This window comes from Xyrauchen texanus, chromosome 6 (assembly GCF_025860055.1).
Source record: "Xyrauchen texanus isolate HMW12.3.18 chromosome 6, RBS_HiC_50CHRs, whole genome shotgun sequence".
Classification (NCBI taxonomy): Eukaryota; Metazoa; Chordata; class Actinopteri; order Cypriniformes; family Catostomidae; genus Xyrauchen; species Xyrauchen texanus.
In genome coordinates, this window is record NC_068281.1 from 22076183 (window position 1) to 22082215 (window position 6033).

A 6033-nucleotide genomic window follows, 5' to 3' on the forward strand; every position below is an offset into this window, starting at 1 on the left:
TGATGATGTCACCTTCTCCAAGACCAGGGGCGCCCAATACGTCGATCGCGATCTACCAGTCGATCGCAAAGGCAATGCTGGTAGATCGCACAAAATGTAAATGTGCTTTCGTTTAATTTTTATACAAATAAATATAATGTCTTTCCTTCTGTCTGACTTGAACATAATGAGTACATTTTGACCAGGCAAGATTTTTGTTTATTCAGTTGCCATGACAACTAGTTTCACGCCCTCCAAGGGCTTCTGAGAACAGAGCGCGAAATTGCAAAGCTAGCAGTGTTTGAGACTAGCTACCAGCAGCTACTGCCCTGATTATGCAAAACTGTCTGATTCCATTCAGTGCAAGTCATCAGAATAAGGTAAGTGTCCTGTCTATTGTAATCTATTGTGCTGTAGGTGTTTTTGGTTTAGTGTTAAAACTGGATGATATCAACATTGAACCTTATTTAATTTTTTAAATTCATTTGATGATTAATTCCATGTAGGGATACATGCAGTAGTCCCAACAAGCATTTTTTTATTTTTTTAAACGAAACAGTTTTTTTAGTTGGTAGATATTATTGAGTTGGTCTTTTGAAAGTAGATCATCACGCAAAAAAATGTGGGCACCCCTGTCCAAGACCATTACCACACGCTCCAACCAGAAGCCGTGGATGACTGCGGAGGTGCGTGCGCTGCTGAGGACCCGAGACTCCGCCTTCAGAGCAGGTGACAAGGCTGCCCTGAGACCAGGCAAAGCATGCACATGCCCAGAGAATCAACATTCACTTCCAGGACAGCAGCGACACGCTGCGCATGTGGCAGGGCATCCAGGCCATCACCAACTACAGGACAACATCAGTTGCCTGTGACAAAGATTGCCTCCCTTCCAGATGCGCTGAACGATTTCTACGCTAGGTTTGAAGCACAGAATGACATGATGGCGAGGAAGACCAACCCTCCTCCCAACAACCAGGTGCTCTGTCTTACCACGGCTGATGTGAGGAAAACTCTACGTAGAGTCAACCCACGGAAGGCTGCTGGACCAGACAACATTCCTGGCAGAGTGCCCAGAGGATGTGCAGAGACTGGGAGACCTCAGTCAGTCTGGATTGGGAACAGCATCTCCACCACCACGACACTGAGTACTGGGGCCCCCAGGGCTGTGTGCTCAGTCCACTGCTGTTCACTCTTCTGACTCACGACTGTGCAGCAATGCACAGCTCGAACCACATCATTAAGTTCACTGATGACACGACGTGGTGGTCTCATCAGCAAGAACAACAAGTCAGCATACAGAGAGGAGGTGCAGCAGCTAATGGACTGGTGTAGAGCCAACAATATGTTATGTTTACATTTGGCATTTTTAGAAACTGTCATCTTTTTGCACTACTGTGTACTGGTCGGACTGTGTACTGGTCGCGCTGCACTGTCTCACTCTGCCTATTGCCCTTTTCATTTTTAGTAATTTATTGTACTGTCCTGTACTTTTTGAACACGTTTGCACGTGCACTTTATATAGGTATGTTATGTAGTCTGTGTAGTCTCATGTGGTTCTGTGTTTGTCCTATGTTGTTTTATGTAGCACCATGGTCCTGGAGGAACATTGTCTCGTTTCACGGTGTACTGTACTAACTGTATATGGTTGAACGACAATAAAAACCACTTGACTTGACTTGAATGTACTTTGCTACAATGGTTGATAGGATGAATTTAAAATTATGGTTTAAAATAATTTTTTTCAGAATAGGGCCCCAGATTGGTCGGTTGCTTGTGGCCTCAGAAATCGTAAACCCGCCCCTGTACGCATGTCACATGTTCAAAATAAAGCTCATGTCAATATATCAACAGCTTTAATCAAAATGTAGTGATTTCCTCGACAGAGATATTATTTTAGTGACAGAAGTGAAATGTTGCATACTGAATGCTGGCTTTCTAGTCTGAATGTGCCAATGTACTCTAATACTGAAATGAAGAGGCTCATTCCTCAGAAAGAGAGTTCAGGACCTATTCTCTAGGCATGGACACGAGAACTCGGATGTGGCAGCAATGATCGATGGTGATCACACATGATGTGACTTTTCCCTTAATTCGAAATTCAATGACAATTACCTGACAACTAAACATACAAGTGTCAAAGAGTGAGCTTATTTTTAATTTGAGATTGATTACGATGTGGTTTTGAGGGGTACATTGATTGTCAGAGACATCTTATAGCAAACAAAGTGATACGACGCTGCAATGCTATCGTTACGATAATCAAAAGAGTGCAATTCACCGTGTTTTGAACACCTGTCTCTGCAAAATGTTTGCTAAACACGTTTTATTATAATTTAATGTAAGAACTTTGACTCGTTAATGGATATTAATGGATTTGTTTCTGACTGTAAACCTCCCTGCCCTGGGTGATGTAACGCTGCATCTCGACGAAATGGGAGTTGAAGATTTGCACGAGTTTCCAAGTTAGGAGTTCGACACAATGTGTCATTCCGTTGCACTTTTCCCAGTTGAAAGGTGGAAATTCCGACTCTCTGAGTTGAATGGAATGCTTCATGAATCATCACAGGAACAACAAGGAGCAATGCGGCTTTCCCCACAGGAGTGAACGAACACACCAGTCGTGTGGCAGTGGACGCAACGCATATATATTTAGTTCATCTAAACTGAGCAGAATGCAGTGTCTTCAAAACTGGAATTCAACTTAAAACGCATATAAAAACGCAATGGTTATAGCTTTTCCTGTTAAGCCAACCGCAATTTGAAAATAAACGGTTCAGACAGTCACTTAAAAAACTGGTGCACGCTTACTAAGAATACTATGGTAACCTGAAGGAAAAACTAACAGACGCCAGTAGTGCATTCTTTCATTGAGTTTGCCTGCAAATCTTAACATAATGACAAAATATGAGGCATTTTATTTTTATTATGCAATCTTCTGTACATTTTGTAACCGATTGTTTTATAACAGATTATAATAATGGATAGACAATACACTGGTACTTCAAGATGCAATGCAGCTTGCAGCAGCCAAAGTTGTTTTTTCAGACATGTTAACATATACACAGTTATGTACATGTCATTGCTCCTCGAGTACTCGATGAGTACTCGAGTAGACAAAATGACCAAAATTCCCATCCCTATTCTCTACCCCCTGTATTTGTTTTTGCTCTTAATTGGTTGGTGGTGGGTGGAGGCACAGAGACAAGGGATAATGGGTGTTCCCATGTTGTTGAGGATGAGCACCTCTATATTCTGTCTGCAAACAGAGGCCCGGAGTCTGGTCAATGACACCAGAATACATTTCCTTCAAGGTTACTCTACTCATCCCAGCAGCATTCTGCGCCCAATGAGAGAGTTGGATGTGCACCAGAATTTCTGCTGTGCTCTAACAAGATAGAATACAACAGAGAAAAGAAGGGGGAGAGAGAGAGAGAGAGAGAGAGAGAGAGAGAGAGAGTACTAAGAGTATATGGAAGAGAGTGGGAGAGAGATAGCGTACAATATATGCGTATTGATCACATAGATGCTTTAAATCAGCAGGCATCTGCAGTAATTGGATAAGGTAACTTGCAAAGAAGTCACAAGGTGCAATGAAGTCAAGGGCTAGTCCACACCATCTTGTCTTTAAGTATCATTATTAACTCCAAGGATAACCAGAGTTAACTTCTTATTTTCCCTTCAAATGTTTTTTATATGTTCCTCTGATCTCATCAAATCCCAACAAACAACCGTTACTGAAGCTTTTCAGAAATGGTTGTTATCCAGTAGAGTAACATTTCTTCTTTGGGTCAGTTTGACCCTGGCAAAAACATTTAGTAGACAAATGAAATAAAACTAATACAATTTAAAAGCTGGCAGATATGTACTACAGTGTGTATACTAATCAGAAAATCTCAGCATGTTTAATATCATGGCATTTATGTTTTTTATATTTCTGGGGTCTCTGAGACACTAAACATGAGACACTAAACATAAGTAATGTAAGTAATAGTTTAATGGAGAACTGTTGAAGTATAATGTCAAACTTTTATTTATTGTTAGTTCTTCTAAGATAAGGAAAAGTCATAAGTTTCAACATGATAATGTAATGTTATAGGTATAATTCGCAAAAATAAAAACACATTCATCATTTATTCACCCTCATGATATTTTTTTTCTTATTCAGCAGAACACAAATTAAGATATTTTGAAACATATATCAGTTCTGTAGGTCCAAACAATTGTAATGTATTGGCAGAACAGATGAAGATGTGACGAGATGCCGAAGATGAAGTAGAACTCAAGTGCAGATTTATTTACAGTGAACCCAAAATGAAATGCAAAATGAAAACACATTAGAATGTAAACCAGAACATTAACTAAACTAGACTTGACTTGACATGACCAAAACGGAACATGCAGACAGCATTACACTTCCACAATACTCAACAAAAGACAATGGCAAACAAGAGAGTTTAAAATACACGTACTGGGTGTAACGCTGGGAAGAAGTCAAGAGAGATGGATCTAGGTGCAGCTAAGGATTTTTTTATGAAAATAAACAAACACAAATAACTAGTAGACACAGGAACAAATAAAACATCCACGATGGGAAACAAGAACATAAACAGGAGCAAACATCTACGAAGGGCACTGGTTAAACACGGGAGGTCAAACACATACAACAACAACTGACAACGAATGATCAAACAACAGGGCTTAAATACACAAAGGATAAAGACTTCTTTCACTATAAGCTCTTGGAATATTCAAGGCCTCTACTCCACAATCTTAGGGGCCAAGACTTTAAAAACTGAGTTCCTGAAAAACATTTATAACCAGGACATCATTATTCTGCAAGAAACATGGTGCAGATCAGACGTGGACAGTCACTGCCCTTTAGGATACAGGGAAATATTATTGCCATCACCTAAAAACTGTAACGTGAAACGCGGAAGAGACTCTGGTGAGGTCATCATTTGGTACAAAGAGACTTTGAAAAACTGCCTATCAATCATGAAAAAAGACTCATCACATGTTTGGCTTAAACGTAAAAAAGGCATCATAGACTGTGATAAGGACCTTTACATCTGTGCAGCCTACATACCTCCATCAGAGTCTCCGTACTACAAGGACAATCATTTTGATCAGCTTCAGACGGAAACCAGCCAATTACAGACCCAGGGGAATGTGATGTTATGTGGGGATCTAAATGCAAGGACAGATTCAGAACCGGACATTATAGATACCCACGGGAATAGCCACATACTGAAAGCAACACACATCTAACCCCCATCACTACAACACGGAACAATCCGGACAGTACAGTCAACAAAAACGGTAAGGAGTTATTGTGTCTCTGTTGAGGCCTGGGTCTGTATATGCTTAATGGTAGGATCCGAGGGGACTCTTTAGGTTGATTCACATACTGCTCAGCTCTTGGGGCTAGTGTATTCAACTATGCCATTACAGACATGGACCTCTCCTACATACGTGCATTCACTGTCAGACCACAGTCTACCTTATCAGACCACTGTCAAATTAATGTATTTCTAAAAAAAACTCCAACACCATAGAACAGACCAAGGGCCCAGCAACCTGTTCCAACTAAATCCAACAAACAAATGGTCCCCAAAATATGAGTCCGAATTCCTTAGTGCAATTAGCTCCAAAGAAATGTTCAACCTAATCAATAGATTTCAAACAACACGGTTTATGGCTAACAAAATTGACGTAAATTCCGCAGTACAACAAATAAATGACATTTATCAAAGGTGCTCAATCAAAGTAAATTTACTCTGTACAAACAAGAAAACTAAACTTAAAACCGGGGATGAAATTTGGTTTGATAAAGAATGTAAAATTAAAAGAAAACTACTCAGACAGATCTCTAACCAAAAACATAGAGCGCCACACAAATCTGAACCAGACAAAACTATTGTGAAGCACTCAGGGATTATAAAAATACAATGCGCCACAAAAAGCAACAACACCTAAACCACACTCTTAATGAAATTGAAGACTCAATTAATAATAATAAGTTCTGGGAAAAATGGAACAGTCTGAATAAACTAC